Source organism: Vespa velutina, chromosome 21 (genome assembly GCF_912470025.1).
Source record: "Vespa velutina chromosome 21, iVesVel2.1, whole genome shotgun sequence".
Lineage (NCBI taxonomy): Eukaryota > Metazoa > Arthropoda > Insecta > Hymenoptera > Vespidae > Vespa > Vespa velutina.
This window is the reverse complement of record NC_062208.1, coordinates 3,752,478-3,768,690: the sequence shown is the minus strand read 5'-3', so window position 1 is coordinate 3,768,690 and position 16,213 is coordinate 3,752,478. Positions and strand designations below refer to the sequence as shown.

The 16,213-nt window shown below is 35.5% G+C and overlaps 2 protein-coding genes across 3 annotated transcripts in view; both read left to right on the top strand.

Moving 5' to 3' along the window:
• The window catches only part of LOC124956369 (RNA-binding protein Musashi homolog 2), a 10,427-nt gene extending 9,200 nt beyond the window's left edge, over window positions 1-1,227 (top strand). Inside the window, exon 3 of the mRNA XM_047512087.1 lies at window positions 1-1,227. This exon is cut by the window's left edge and continues 7,083 nt beyond it. The gene's annotated coding sequence lies outside the window, so the exon portion shown is untranslated.
• LOC124956238 (dipeptidyl peptidase 9) overlaps window positions 1-16,213 on the top strand; it is a 31,334-nt gene that overhangs the window by 8,987 nt on the left and 6,134 nt on the right. The window contains exon 2 of one of the 2 annotated variants that reach the window (XM_047511758.1): window positions 12,360-12,881. The exons of the other annotated variant lie outside the window; for it this stretch is intronic. The gene's annotated coding sequence lies outside the window, so the exon portion shown is untranslated. The remainder of the gene's footprint in view (window positions 1-12,359; window positions 12,882-16,213) is intronic. 2 annotated transcript variants of the gene reach the window in all.

Below are 16,213 nucleotides of genomic sequence, written 5' to 3'. Positions count from 1 at the left end.
ATTAATAGAGAAACGCAGAGAATTTCATTCGTTAGGGCTGGAGAATTCACGTCTTCCTCTCACTCGCGCAGTCATCACACACATAGAAAACCCCAGCAGCAGCAGCACAATCTCTTCGTTTATTTAGTCGATTTTTACTTACTACACGTTGGAATAACGTCCCGAAAGAGAAGGGCCAAGGGATGAGAGAAATGCGCGCGCGAGAGCGTGCCGAGTGCTCGTTTTTCCTAGTCAAGGGTGATGTACCATCCCCCAGCCACCCCTTTGTACGTGTGCGTGTGCGTGTGCGTGTGCGTGTGCGTGTGTTAAACCACGAGAGAAAGACGATCGATGGTGTGGTGTGATGCTATATATCGTTAATATCGTTTGGGGAAGCTACCGTCACGCCAATATTTTTCATTCAATTAACAATTAACGATTACAATTGAAATGTAGAATCATCGGACGAGACTCCTCCTACATTGACAACCTACTCTTCGTACAATCATATTTTTCAATGTTAATAAGAAAGCAATATGATGTTACAATTGTGATGGTTAATATTGGCCAACAATACTACCAACGATTTCAACCCCCGAACCTTCGATCCCTTGTCATCTACCGGGTGTTCATTGATAATAAGTCCTGAATTTCCGATTTCGCAACTATAACTTTGTATTTCACGATGGAATAACGAGTTTACGTTATATTATTCATATTACGATTTACGTTCTAAGGCACTGGACACTTACTGTTTTTTTTTTCGTACTTATCATTTTCTTTTTCTTTTTTAATTCCTTTATTAATTATGTACTTATTAAACATTCGTTGTATTTAACGTAAACGCTGTTGTACTTACACTCGCGACAATTAGTTGTTTTTGTTTTAACGAGAAAATCTCTTTTCATCGTTTAAATGATCGCGTCTGTTTGATCTGATTTTTCTTTTATTTTAAGTTAGAAATTATTTTTGTTTATTTAAAGTTCGTGATTGATAACGATAACGTTTTACTTGCACGCACGCATCTCTACACATAATCATGTTACATACACATAGGCATACATACAGCTATGTTCATCCCATTCGCATAAATTCCGTTGTTCATTAATCGAACGCAGGAGCGAGAGTAATACGCGACGAATGAAACGTCGAACAAAAGAAGGAAACAAAAAAAGAACATGAACGTATTAATTAGTTTAGATAAATGCTTAGAAAAATTGCCAATAAAGTAGTCGTTTAAAACTGGTAGCTAACATCTTTGTGTATCTTCCCTGTATATTCTTTGACGATTCACCCTGCAATTTCCCAAACCCTCTTTAACAACAATCCAATGCCGTGCCTTTCCCTTTTTGTAATTCATTACTATTGTTATTATATTATTATTATTACTCATTATATTACCTGTAACTCGCCTAACCGTTCGGCAATTATTAGTACTTACTTTGGTGCCTGTGTATTTTATTATCTGTTCACACACACACATATACACCATATTCTCTCTCTCTCTCTCTCTCTCTCTCTCTCTCTCTCTCTCTCTCTCCCTATCTATCTATCTATCTATCTATTTATCTATCTATCTATTTGTTTAGATCTTTCTTCTCTTCCTAACATCAATCTCTTCCTGATCTGAGTATTTATCTTTGTGTGTATTTATTGTCATAATCATCAACGTCCTCGTCATCGTCTCGTCGTCCTCGATGTATATCAACGTATTCATCGCTACTACAATCATCATCATGATTCTCATCATCGTCATCGACATCGTGATCATCGCCATCATCATTTTTGTTGTTCGTTATTAAAAGGCAACATCGGTCCTGTTTGTGCCAGTAGCGCTCGGCGCATGCCCCGCGGGGTCTCTGCTAATTGGCTAATTAATATTAAGCCGTAATTACCGTCGTTAACCCCGCTGGGCACTAGTTTCACGCCGCCCTCTGGTTGGTCAAAATTCCACGGATTGTCCTCGAGTTCATTTGCTCTCTCTCTCTCTCTCTCTCCCCCCCCTCCCCCTCTCTGAGAGAAGGGAAAAATTCGGCAATTTAATGAAAATGAGACTAGTAGATTTCAACCTAGCAAATGACGAACTCTAATTTCTCAAATTTAACGAGTGGAGCAGAAAGAAAGAACTCCTCCGAATATTCGCCTATTTCAAAACGTTTTCCTTTTTTCTTTAGATATATCCGATGGTTTTTACCCGACCAAACAGATAGTGGCGTTTTGCGTATATATTTCTAGCATATAGATATATATATATATTTGGTATACACTTAGATATCCCTTTAATATATATTATTCCAACCCTTACTATTATCATCCTCCCTCGTTATCTTGCTTATCGAGCGGTTTAAGATAGCCAGTGGAATTGTTGTAGCGGCGCATGCATCTTAGCTAGACTGACCCTGGCACATTCTAACCGGCAAGTAAGAGTACAAATAAACGTAACTGATATATATTTATTCATTCCTCTTCTTCCTTCTTCCTTATCGTTTTCACTTTATTTCTTATCCTAGGGAAGGTCTCATCCTGATCCAAAAAAAGAAACTCCTTTTTCTCTCTCTCTCTCTGCCCCCCCCCCCCCTCTCTCTCTCTCGTCATCTTCCTTCCCCCTTGCGAACGCAGTGATACATATACTTCTAATGAGACATTTTTTTTAAGTATATCTTCGTTTTAACGAAGGAGAACGTTTCATCCCTTCTACCTCGTCTATCTCTTTTTAGCCCACCTCGTTGAAATTTATTGTAAGTCGATATATCGCGAGTTTCGTGGATATTAAGAAAAGAAACAAAATGGAGAAGAAGGAAACGAATTGTCTTGCCTTTGATAACAAACTAATGATCTCAGCTGTGTTGTACATACATACATAGATAGATACGTATACCGTAATGCGATTTCTAATGTATTACGGCTAAGCTCTCCGAAATTTCGGAAATTTTCTGCGCGTTTACTCGAACGTGTGTCTGATAGTAGTAATAGAAGGTATCGTGCGCATTAAAGAAAATCAAATAATGGTAATACACGCAAAAGGACAAAATTTTCTCTGTCGGAACAATAAAATGCGTGATAAGTTAACCAAAATTCATTTAAACGTTCCTCCGTTTCTAATCGTTTCTATCTCCTTTATAGAGAAAAATAACAATTAGTAAGAAAAGAAAAAAAAAAAAAGAAAAAAGAAAAAAGAAAAAAAAAGAAAACAGAGAAACGTAAGAAATAATCGTGAAAATTTTCTTTTGGAATTGTTAAGTTACGCGTAAGAAGGAGCAGGACCCAAAAGTAACGTGAGATGCGTGCGCATCTTACGTAGAGACGATGAGAGAAAGGGTCGAGACCGGGACCGTATTGGTAGGAATAACCTACCTCTGCATCGACGCTTTGATTCATTATATATAATATATAATCGCGTTGGGTCTGATACTTAAACCTTCAAGTTTCAACGATTAGTGTGATTAGATCGTTCAAGATTAGAGTAGATTAATATTAGCGTGTTCTCATAGTAGATCATCCTAAACGATATATTGAAATATTAGTGTTATCATTAATTATTACTACATACATATCAGTACGTGCAGAATTTTTGAAAAAAATCACACTTTTAATACTTTCTTTTTAGATAAAGTGTGTTTTTCGCGGTGTGTGCGTGTGTGATATATTAAGTAAATATCAAAGAATTTTTAACTCATACATCGCGATTAAAAAAGTTCGATCGGTTAATAATTATCGCCCATGTATTGTCATTCATCTAGTCATATTTCTTTATTAATTCCTAATACGGGCGTTATCACTCGAATCTTATTTCCTTCTCCAACAATTTTCATTCCTCGTTTAGACCTGTTTCTCTCCCCCCCCCCCTCTCTCTCTCTCTCTCTCTCTTTCTCTCTTTCTCTCTTTCTCTCTTCTCTACGTGCAAACGAATCTTCCTCCGTGAGTATCGGAATAACCCGTGTGCCTTAATCCGAACCTTTTTACCCATCTTTTACTCCCGAGTAAGAGCGAAACGAAATAAAAGTAAAAAAAGAAAACAAAACAGAATCAAAAGAATACCAAGGACGATTTAGATGCATATTAATCCTATAGGCAGTAGAGAGTTGTGTGTCGATCGCTAGAGAATCCGCCGATCTTCGATCTCTGGGTTGTTCAAAGTGACCGGGGCGAAAGGACTACGTGATCAGGTAAGAAGAAATTCATTTTATTCTTTATCTCTACGTATATACTTCGTTCTGTTTACCTCTCTCTCTCTCTCTCTCTCTCTCTCTCTCTCTCTCTCTCTCTCTCTCTCTCTCTCTCTCTCTCTCTCTCTCTCTCTCTCTCTCTCTCATACTATAAAGTATAGATATATCTATCTATCTACCTTTCTATCTATCTATCTATCTATCTATCTATCTGTTTCTATTTCTCTCCTGTAGACGACAAATTTAGAAGTACATTTAGATAATCGTATATTTAGCGTGTTTAGTGCAAGCATCATTTATTGAAACTAACAAGAATTTGAGCCAGTTTAGGAGTTCGGCTAATTTACTAGCACTCTGCTTTCGTTTTCTCTCGATCATGGAGGAAACGATGATGCATCGGACGTATCACGCATTATTTGATAATGAATGTAATAGCGATGTGTCTTACTCTCGGGTGATCGATCGGTCGTCGATCGGTGGTCTACGCGTGTAGTTTCTCCAACAAATTGAATTTTCCGAACATTTTTTTAACAAATATTTTTCTAAGAAAATTCAATCGATTTCTCGTGTCAATTTTCTTTTTAATTTCTATTTCTTTGTATCTGTTAAATACATTTTATTTCAGATCAATGTGTGTATTACAATCAGCAAATACCAAGTTTTCTTTTCAAAATTCTTTTAATCCATTTTTAGAATACACACGACGTTACGACCCTGATAGATCGAGCGTTCCCTCATTAGCAGCATAAAATAGCATATATTAACAATGTAAATGCTACTCTCCTTGATAGTTTAAAAGGTCAATTTATCGAGTTGGTGGTACGACGCAAGTATACAATGTGCATGCGTAATAAAGCCTATGTAACTAATCGATATATAAACCGATTGTCTCGTATCTGTTTCTTTTTTTTTTTTTCGGATATGATAAATCGTTAATGAAGTAAAATATTAAAAGAGAGAAATGATGCAATTATTGTTGATACGAGACAATGGTACGTACGATGAATGTGACAGTGGAGCCTATACTTATAGTAGTCGCATGCGTGATTTGAAAAAAAAAAAAAAAAAAAAAAAAAAAAAAAAAAAAAAAGAAAAATCGTTGATCTCGGCAACGGTGAATGCCTTTACTGCCATCATCCATTAAACCAACCAACAACAACCATTACCTCAGTCGACGGCGAATATCGAGGGAACAGAATTATGGAAAAAAAAAAAAAAAAAAAAAAAAAAAAAAAAAAAAAAAAAAACGCGTTTCATCGACGCATTCGACACACGAAAGTTCAGATGTCAATTTTTATGCGAATCATTTTCGATAGTCGGTGCTTTGATAGAATCCTTTAAAAAGTTGTCTATTAAATTCATTCCTTTTATTCGTTCCTACGAATTTATCAAAAGATAAGAATTAATCATACATTATATACAGGGTGTTTCAACTAGTTTATTTCTATTTCGAGTACGTAAAAATGTTCGTACAAATGTTGACCGTCAGTTTGAAATTTTGAAAGAAATGTTATCTTTTTTATTTTTTGTTTTTATTTATTGTTCTCTTTCTCTTATATTATTTTTTCAAAATTCATGGGACCCGCGCATATTTCATAGCGCTTTTACGAAGGTCGATAGCCTTATCTCTGGCGTGTACCGGCGTCTTGTTCTTCCAGTACATACTTATACGTATGTAATACGTGTAAATATACTCACATATATCGCATATGTATATTTATATTTGTATATTTTATCCATGTACATTGATTCGTATAATGTACAAGTATAAATATACATATATATTATAACAGATGTACGATTACTATTGTTGGCCAATGTGCCAAGAATGCGTTGAAACCGTAAGTCAGTGTATTTAGATTTTACGAGAGAAAACCAAGTGGAGTTCTACGAGATTTTCCAAAGATGGCAATGATCATTAAAACATTGTTATGATTAAAACGATGATCGTCTGGATTTTAACCGTTTATTCGTGTATTTCCTCCTCACGAATGAATAATGCAATGAGGTTTCGATCGTATATTTTAACAAGAATCTTAGGACATGAAATATTCGATCTCGATGCTTGCAAATATTGTGCCCGAATCGATACATTTACTTTGTACAAACTAATAGGGTTTAATATTTATTTATTTATTTACTTATTTATTTATTTATTTATTTATTATAAAGATTACATCGATTGTAACAAATTAATTTTTTTCCCAAGACATAAAATCTCAGATTTTTATTATTTCTCTGACGATTTATTGTAAAGAAGAATGATTAATGGACATGACTCTAGAAATCTTTACTCTAGAATCTCTCGTATCTTTGTCTCTCCTCTCTTACCTTCCTTTGCTCTAAAAATTGTGCATATATATATATATATATATGTACACACAGCATACACATATTTCAATTCCGTTTTCGTGTGATATGGTACATATCGTTGTTAATGAGATGAAAAGAAAAAAGAAAACTTTGTTGAATTTGCTACCTGTCTAAGTATAAAAAAGAGAGAGAGAAAGAGATATAGAGACTAGAGAACACACCAACGTGGCCTTGACACGTTTCATTTCTTTCCCTTTTTCTAAGAAAAACAAATTGAAAACAAAATTGAAAAAAAAACGCTTTACGTAGTAAAATTATTGTCGACTCAAATTCAATTAAAGTAATTTACATTGATCGATGAATATTCAGAAGTGAGACAGTTGATTAGCATTACATGTAATTATGCAATGAATTCCTTAACATGAGAAAACCAATAGGATCATCGTTGATGCTATTTTCTCTTTTTCTACGATTAGTACTTTACTAAGTACTAATTTTTTTCTTTTTCTTTTCTTTTTCTTTTTTTGTTTTTTCTCCCTTTTTAATGAAACGAACGAAGGCAATAAGAAACAAGCTAGTTAATGTCGACTAGACGTGTACTTTTTTACAACTTCTTATTCACTAATTCTCTCATATCGTACAAACTTTAACAAATAAAAAAGAAAAGAGACCAAATCGAAAGAAAAGTAAAATTTCTATTGTTCTCTTATTAGAGATTATTATTAGGACAAATTCGAGTTACGAAAAGAATGAAAGAGAAACAGAGAGGGAGGGAACGAGAGAGGACGTCACTCGCGTTACGTGTCAAAATCAAAAATTATTCGTGCGGGAGAAAAAAGCGGCAATAAGATAAATAACAAAAATGCGCAGTCTTCCAAGATCGTCGCGTTTAGGAAAGCAGAGGAAATAAAATAAAATAAAATAAAATAAAATAAAATAAAATAAAATACTTGAATCGGGAATCGAAACTCGCGTTGACCCTAAAACATTACATAGTCAAGTTATGTAAATATACGTGTATGTTATGTGTGTGTGTGTGTGTGGGCATATATATATATATATATATATACATACACACACACATACACATTACTGACATACTATATATTTATAATATATACTACGCATACACACACACGCGCGCGCGCGCACACCACATATATATATATTTTTTCAATCTAATCCGAGTGATCTTCCTCGTCTTATTGAAAAAGGAAAAAAAAAATTAAACCAGTAAAGAACTTGTTTCCGACATTGTTCTTTAATTAATATACACTTGTGATTTCTTTTTTACGTATAAAGAAGGGAAAAAAGAAGATCCAGCAATTACTCTTTAAAGAATGATAAATGATTGCCGAATTACCTCGATTCCACGATTTCGATTCTTTTCGCTCGATATATCAATGCGAAACTCGAAAAGAATCTCTTTCTTTTTAAATATATATGCATACATATAGGTGTGTATAATATATATATATATATATATATATATATCACACTGACACACGTGTAGTATATATTTCTTTTGTAAATAGTTTCCTCTTAAGCGAGCTAAGCCTTATTCTAACCGGACGAAGACACTCTCGGTGAGAGTAATTACAAGAGTTAATCGATCAAATTTCATTAACGACATGATATCGAATCTAAACCGTGCGAGATAGATCGTCAATTTTACCATATATAATGATATAATGTATAAATTGGTTTGTATTCTTTCTTCAAATTTTCCCCACACATGCGTATGATGTACTATACGTGTCTGGACAGCAAGTTAACGATTAGAAAATCATTTAGAGAAGAAAATACGTCACGGTTTTGATCGTCGATATCGACTTATTTCTCTAGAGAGATTTAGAAATTAGATTTAGATCTTAGAATCCCACTCTCGCAAAATTTCGTCGTTTGTGCGAATATTAACTATTCGATATTAGATAAGATAAGGAAGAAAAAGTAATCGTTGTTTGTATCAAGAGACGTTGTGAAATTTAGTCCTTTCGACGAAAAATTGCAGAACCCGGAACACACTTCCTTGTAATTTAGTATATGTAGCAGGTAGAAAGTTATCTTAAATAGAAAAGAAAAAAAAAGGAAAAAAAAAAAAGGAAGATACTTTAATCGCTGATTATCGTTAACCGTAGACGAAACGTAATTATTGCGAGTAGTACTCCAATATTTCTCCTTTCGTCGAATGTATTTCTCCATACGTTGTCGTTAGTATTGTATTATCATTATTATGAATTATTCGTTTCAATGTTTGATATCGACAACGTCTAGAAAGTCGAAAGGATTTTGTTGAAGAGAACGAGAGTCGATTTTTCGGACGTTCGAGATATCGAACGTGTTCTCTATTTAAAAAACACTATGTATGTATGTATAACGTAGAATAGTATTCGTTTCGTTTACTCCTAAAGGAAAGTATTCCTTTTTCTTTTTTTATCGAGATTATTTTCACACACGTAAAGGGTTGAAAACCTGTATCGCATTATTATTATTATTACCATTACTATTATTTATGTATCGTTTGTTTCCGTATCGTCGAAATAAATCGACAACGTAGTTAAATCTTTTGAACCCGTGAACACGTATGTACCAAGTGGCAACGATTTCACATTGTTTCTCCATTTTATTGATACAAGAATCGATCGACTTGGAATTAGAATTAAATTCTAATACGATTCGTTCGACTCGCTTGACGATTGTCGGCTACATAATCGCCTATAATTTCTAATCTTGTATTTATAATTTATTTTCTTCCCATTTTGAAGACTGATGCTAGATCGTTGCCAGTAGAGAAAAACCCCGAATTCCGTAAAAAGTACAGCTATCATAGAACGCTAGTTAGACACAACCAAATAGTGAGAAAATATACGTAGCGACTGTGCGTTATCGATAAAAGCTATACTTTGATTATTAGCTAAGATTTGAAAAGACAATTAATAATTATTTATATATATATATATATATATATATATATATATATATATATACACATGATTATACAAACACAATCCACACACCACACACATATATATATATATGTATAATACATATTAGCGAGTAGTAAGGAGAATGGACAAACGAGAAAGAGATGCGAGAGCGACAGGACGGAGAAAGGATTGTAAGCGAGAGAAAAAAAAGAAAAGAAAGAAACGAAAAGAAGAAGAAGAGAAAGAGAACAAATAATTACCAACGTATTTACTGCAGGTAAACTGATTAACTGTGTACCTGTTGTTGTTGAAAACATTAAAAATACTCTTATTCCATGCTAAGCGCTTGCGGTATATGTCTCTTTTTGCTCCTCTCCACCATATCGACCATTATCGAGAAGCTTAAAAGGACCGTCATCTTTTTTTTCCTCTCTCATAGAACAGAGGACGATTTTAATCGCGAAAACGAGTTTGAAATGAAGAAAATATTCAGCGAATAAATATATGTATTGTAGTTATCGAATCTGCGAAGCGACAATATTCATTTGTTGGCGAATAAGTTTGGACCAATTTTCTTTTTGTTTTTGCTTGTTTACAGCCCCCCCCCCTCCCTCCTTTTTTCCCTTCCTTTTATCAACGTAAACGCGCGAGTGTCAACATTTGTAAATATCGTAAGAACGTCAGTATTTGAAGGAGTAACTGATAATCACCCAATATTTGTGTCCTTTGACTTACACAAAGAGAGAGTAAACAAACATATACATATCCCTTATATACATATGTACACATACATTCCCGCTAAGCTACGACGTTGAAACCAGTAATTATTAATCGAGCATGAAGACACGTAATAATGAAATGCGTTTTAACGAGGAAATCGCAATCAGTTGAAAGTGTATCGAATCGAAATAATTATTTTCCTCTTTGGCCGAAAAAAAATGAAAAATTTCTTTATCGTTTATTCATTACAAAATTCTCGAGATATATGAATATTTGAGAGATTTAGATTCGATGTACTTTCGAGTAATACGTAGAACGACGAAGATGAGAGACGATCGAAAAGTAGATTATTCGCTTATTCGTATCAAGTCGGAAAGTAATTAGGAAAATTGAGAGGTGAGTGACAATAAAGGACGAATATTTTTGCATATATTTTTAGCTTGTAACAAATATATATATACGTATATGCATATGTATATGTATATAATTGTGACGACGTACGTACGTTAAAAATTCATTTACACTTTACAACTTTATTGTTCATTTTTAATATTTTTCGTTCTAATCATCCTACCGTTCAAAACCCATCCTATAATTTCCCATCGATAGTCCAAGTAGCTTTTACTCGATATACATAGATAACTATATGCGTATTTGAATCGACACTAGTGTAAAATAACGTTAGATGTCATCTTTACGTAGAAATTAATATAAATTGATCGTCGATGTGTGTACAATGAAATTGTATGTAGAGAAAGGATCTTTAGAGTTGATTCTTTCATTTTTTTGGCAACGAATTTCCGAATTTATCTAGCATCTATTTAGAACGATGTGGCCTACGATGACATTAGGAAAAAAAGATATAATAAAGTAGAAAAGACATTGTACGTCGTCTGATCCATTATAATATAGGCATATAAAAAATATATGATTCCATAGGATCTTTCGGCCGAGGTCCTTTACGCGCAGGGAAATACTTGCAAAGAGTTTTACGCTCGAAAGAAGAAGAGAGAGAAGGTGAATGCAACGACAACGAAATTTCGAAGGAATGTTTTTTTTTTTTTTTTTTTTTTTTTTTTTTTTTTTTTTTTTTCCAGGAAATGGCAAAGGGAACACCAGAGAAAGCACATCGATTAGGCAATAATAATGATAATAATTATGAAGATAATAAAAATACATACGCGTTAAAAAAGTCGAGAAGAATATATGAGTATATGTAAGTTAGAAAATATTTGTACGTTGCAATCGTAGATGAAAATAATATCGATGAATAAAGGAAACCAATCGATCGATCCTTTTGGATCTTAGCAACCTCGATTATTCTTCGCATGGACCAGAAATTCATTCGTGTTTGATCAGTACCATACAGTTTTCATCTGTATACACACTGTGTCTCGTTTGACTCGAAAAGTATCGATGGATTTCAAGTGATTCGACCTAATGAGACACCTTGTATAAATGAACTAGCAATTTAAACATAATATTATACGACATATATATATATATATATATATGTATATGTATATGTATAAAATATCTGTAAAGATTAAGAAGCGAGGTTCTTAGTTCAAGTTTAAAGTTCAAGAAGGTCTTCCACGTACGCTTTTCTCACGTTTCAGAAATTCTTATGCTCGTCTTGTTGTCGTAAGAGAAACATTTTTTTATTGTTAAGAAGAAGTTAAGAAGAAAAAATAAAAAGATCTTTGATGGGTACGATAAAGAGCGTTCGATAAAGCAAACTTTAAACATTAATATATATAGCAAAGCGTATAGCACTTTTAAAACAGGCAAAATGAGATCGTAGAAGCAAGCTGCATTTATTATTTTGCGAGACATAACAACGCGCACATACATAAATATATTTTACGTATATGAACGTAAGAGGATGATGTATGTGTATTAAACAGCAGTAACAGCACCAGCGACAGGAGAAGCAGCAGGAATAAAGCGTTAGGAAAAGTGACTCAAGTTAAGTGCTTTTATATGTTTATCCGAGTACAAAGGGTGTACATAGGATACATATACACATATACGTATATACGGTATAGATATGTATTATTTATGTAAGTGTATGCGTGTGCGTGCGAGCGGGGTAAGCTTCGAAACGTGTGCTCGAAATTAAAAAGGTAATAAGAAAGTTATTGTATTATTACGGAATACGATCGTCGATAGGGAAAAGATATATATCTATGTAGACATTTGAAATAAGATAGATGCGTTCTAGACTTAGTTGATTAAATCTTTTCTCACTCAGTCGTTCCAGTGCGATCGGACGAGGAATACATTTTCGACGTTTCTTACCAGAGGGAAGTCATCTTGAAGATGAGAAGAAGAGGGAGGACCAAAAATGAGATCGAAAGGAAGCTTTGATTACTTACGAATCGAAATATTGATTAATTCATTATTATACCAATGACATCGCTATACTTTTTGTTCTACTGTGATTATCATTATCATTATTACTATTACTATTACTATTATTATTATTATTATTATTATTATTATTATTATTATTATTATTATTATTATTATTATTATTATTATTGTTGTTGTTGTTGTTGTTGTTGTTGTTGTTGTTGTTGTCATCAGTACTGACTTTCAATCCCATCGTTGTGTGTTACCTACCACTTTTACCATTACGTAAAAGTAATTTATAATGGAAATAGGGGGCTAATAAGGCGAAGGCTTCCGTATAATAACCCCATGACCCCGTTTTTCTCGCACGACCAAAGGATATACGTATACAGGGTATCTCGCCGATGGAACGACGAAACAAGTAAGTAATATAGTATATTATATCGATCGAAGCTAAGCAACGTGTTACGACGATTTCACCAGATTATCCTGATTATATTTTTCAATTCCAAAATCTTGAGCAGGGAAATAAAATAAAAATAATAAGATAAATGGAATCGGACGAACGCATTTATCGAGTAATAATATTCGAACTCTTTCAAATTGAATAAAAGGTTAAATAACATGTTATTCGTGTTACTAGACATATAATAATAGTTTTCGGTCACGTAAGGAACAGGATAATTATCGACTACTAAAAGTTGCGTTATCCTATTAGGTGAAATAAATCGTTCCCTCTCTCTCTCTCTCTCTTTCGGTCGTTCTGCTAAGATATATATCACGACTCGAGTATTGAGAATAAGGGAAAAGGTAGGGAAGAAGGTCGTGACGTTATCCCCTTAATATCGGTCGCATGTTCTCTCCCTCTCTCTCTCTCTCGTGCGCATTCGGTGCGTTTCGTTCGAAGCGAGTTTAATACCTTGACACGAGAAGACTCGTGTCCTCGAAGGTCACCCAGGCAGATTTACAGGCTTGGAAATGCCTGTCGTTGACCCAGAGGAGGGCGAAGGAACGGCTCTGGATGGTGGAGGATGAGGGGAAGGAGGGCCTGTATATATATATGTATATATAGAAGGGAGGAGAAAGCAGATCGATATTGAAACCCCCTGGGGTATACACGTTACCTACGCTCCTGTCTGCTAAATAGCAGCTCGACCTGAGAAAAGGCTGCTTCAGGGAATATAGACCGTGTGTGTGCGGCTTTTCTCTTATAGCCTTTCTATCGTCGACGAGGAAAAGGAGATAGAGAAAGGGGAGAACGGTCGGACAATCCTAGATAAATTCTTTCGTATGTCGAGCCTTTTTATTTTCTACGAAATCGATTGCGCTACGCCATCCGTGGTCGCTTTTTTAATACCTAGAGAGCATATTTTAGCGCTAAACTATGGATATTATTGTTTGTCGAATATATATTTTATATATATATATATATATATATATATATATGTATCTTGTATGTTAAAAGCTCAGGATTCTGTTCGATCGTGGCATATTTTCGTTCCGCACACCGCACATTCCTGGTAGAAAAGAGGGTGCGAGAGGGCGTTTAGCGCAAATCTTCTCGCGGACACACCCCTGCTCTGACACGAGCGTCCTCCTACTCTATTTCCTTCCTTTCTTCATCTCGTGAAAACGCGAGAGAAAAGGGAGCGAGTTACGATGGCTCGTTTATTTATTCCTTTTTCGCGCGAGGATAACTCGATAATTGCGATATCGCGGTTAATCGGACGAATTTTAAAAAGATATATCTAGTTGAACGAGCTTGGATGAGATTTTTTTTAAGTAATTTTTTTTGCTTCCAACGTATTGATACTTTCGTCGAGAGATAACTTTGTTTTACCATTATAAAAATGCAAACATTTGTAGGCTTTTATAGTATTTCCGTTCAAGACAAAAAATACACGTAGAATAAGAGTCGCCAAAGTTTTTCTTTTCTTTTTTCTCCTTTTTTCGTCGCGGACACTCTCGATTTTGCTCTGTAATATTCCGCGTACGTCGGCTCGAGGGGCTTTTCGAGGATTTCGTTATCACTTTACTACGACGTGATATTCAATATAGCCGACTGCATTATGTAGCGACTCGGACAAGACGTTGGCTTGAGCATGGAAGAGAAAAGAAAAAGGGAGAAAGTTGAAGCCGAGTAAAGTATGTCGTTTGCTGGTCTTGCATGCCAACTAACTAAAAGGTATACTCGTATCTAGAACATACAGAGTATCTTTGACTTTTCTTTCGATCTTCCGCGTATAAAAACGTCTGGATCGTTTTGAGTAATAAACCATCGTTCTCTAGAGCGTTAGGAAAAATGAGGCACGAAAATCGTATCACAGATAATTTCCCACCGAACGCGTATTTCTAATCCATTTTCTCATTTCCCAAGTAAATGCACGTTTCCTGTAACTCGTTCCATACTCTTGTTTAATACTCCAGCCCCTTGAGTGTAGGATCGGGGGAGAGAGATGGCTCGAGAGAGAGAGAGAGAGAGAGAGAGTGGTAGGTCTCTTGACAAACGTTGAAAAGAAAGGGAGGAAGAATAACGAACGAACGAACGAAGGAACGAACGAACGCGAACGGCAGGGCAAAGAGTCGCAGAGCTTAAATCTTTGATGCTGGAGGGCTCGCCTAAATGCCCGCTTCTTTTTCTACGGGTTTCTTCCTTTCTTCCTCGTACAGCCCAATGCAAAACTTAATAAAGGTAAGAAACGAGAGACATCGACTCTCTCTCTCTCGCTCTCTCTCTCGCTCTCTCTCTCTCTCTCTGTCTTTTTCCTCCTTTCTTTCCATCGAGTCGTATTAAGAAGATATAATGAGAAAATATCGATTTAACGAGCACTAACTTTACTATTATTCATTTTTATAATTTCGATTTCCTCGATAAAAGTGTCTCTCGTCCGAGACATTGAGAAACATTTCCCGTAGAAAAGCGATCGTTTTACGAGGGACGACGGCGAGACCCGGTTTCCGGTAAAAGAAGAAGAAAAAGAAGAAGAGGAGGAGGAAGAAGTCGTATCGAAGAAAAAAGAAAAAAGAATTCCCCAAAGAATTCTCGGTACCAAGACGTTTCCTTATATCTCAAGGAAATATACTGCCCTCGTAAAGGAGAGAGAGAGAGTGGATAGAAAATTGCAGCTACGTGTAGACTATCGAGATAGTACGTACGAGACACGCGACATTTCCTACTCCGCTAAAACGGACGAGCTCTTCTTCTTCGTTCACGAAGAAAAGAGAAAGGGAAAAAAGAAAAACGAAAGAAACAGGCAGTCATGTATCCCTCTTTATCTTTCTCTCTCCCTTTTTTCTCCGGGTACGTTCTTCGTGTCTTTGCCCTAAACATGTCCAGCTCTGCCGTCGGCTCGACGATGTTTTAAAAATAAACTCACGCTGGAATATCGTTTCGACCGTCACCTCCTCCCTCCGTATCCTCTATCACCGCCGCCGCAGCCGCCGCAGCCGCCGCCGCCAGCAGCAGCAGCAGCAGCAGCAGCAGCAGCAGCAGCATCACCTCAACCATTACTATCCAAGCTACGTCTCTTGGGCAGCGCTCTCGTCGCATTCGAAATGATGCTTTTATCTCGATTGAACCGCGCGCGAATTCCATGGCCGAGGCTTTTCTCCAATTAATATATCGAATTTCCTGGCACTTGAAGGATTTTATCGACGAGAATCCTATGAAATATACCGCCGCGATTCCATCGTCTCAACGCAGTTTTCTTATTTTTTGACCTCCCAGTCATTTTTTCGCCATACAACGAGATA